Raw genomic sequence first — 728 nt, 5'->3', positions numbered from 1 at the left:
AAAGTTAACCATCGACCAGTGCAGAGATGTTCACAGTTGAGGTAATGGTGACTGGGACACCAGATTTGCAAGCACAATTCAGTCAATCAGTAAATGGTTTCTCACTGAGAAGGGGGACACCTGTAGTACTGCAGTGATCATTCTTACCAACAAAGTGCTAAAGGGTTCCCAGAGCTCTGAGCTGCTAAGTCAGGCAGCTTGACACATGGTACTACAGGAAAATGTCAACTTTCACTCAGAAGATGTAAGAAATAATTTATTACATGACTTGGCTTTTGTATACCTGGTTTTTGTGACTACAGAGAAGTATTACATTCTCTCTTTATGCAGAGTTTAAGAAAAATGTCAGTAATAATGCATCTTCAATATTAGCAAGAAGGTATTCAAAAGAATGTTGAGCAGTCATCGTATCTACAGGATCAGCTGAATGACTTGTTGAAATACAATGGCAAATCACAATGCAAACACATTTCTTTGGCCGGTGCTAAGTAGGAAATACCGTATTACAGCCATCATGCCATGGATTTGATTATCCTCTTTGTTCTCCAAAAGTTACGTTAGAAAAGATTTGTGTTGATTACAGTTTATCTGGAACAGGCACCAGGTGTCTGGGTTATGAAAGTTCTCCTTGAATCGAGCAAACCCATGGTCTTACTGAAATTTTAAGTTGCTCTGTTTAGTTTGATATTAAAGTAGAAATAAATGATGTGTTAGTTTTCCCTATAGTA

General features: G+C 37.9%; 1 pseudogene; it reads left to right on the top strand.

Moving 5' to 3' along the window:
• Positions 1-44: 44 nt before the first annotated feature.
• On the top strand, positions 45-492 carry LOC102820786 (annotated as a pseudogene).
• The last annotated feature ends 236 nt before the right edge of the window (positions 493-728 follow it).

This window comes from Chrysochloris asiatica, unplaced genomic scaffold, assembly GCF_000296735.1.
Source record: "Chrysochloris asiatica unplaced genomic scaffold, ChrAsi1.0 scaffold00093, whole genome shotgun sequence".
In the NCBI taxonomy this organism is placed as follows: domain Eukaryota; kingdom Metazoa; phylum Chordata; class Mammalia; order Afrosoricida; family Chrysochloridae; genus Chrysochloris; species Chrysochloris asiatica.
This window is presented reverse-complemented; position numbering and strand designations above follow the sequence as displayed.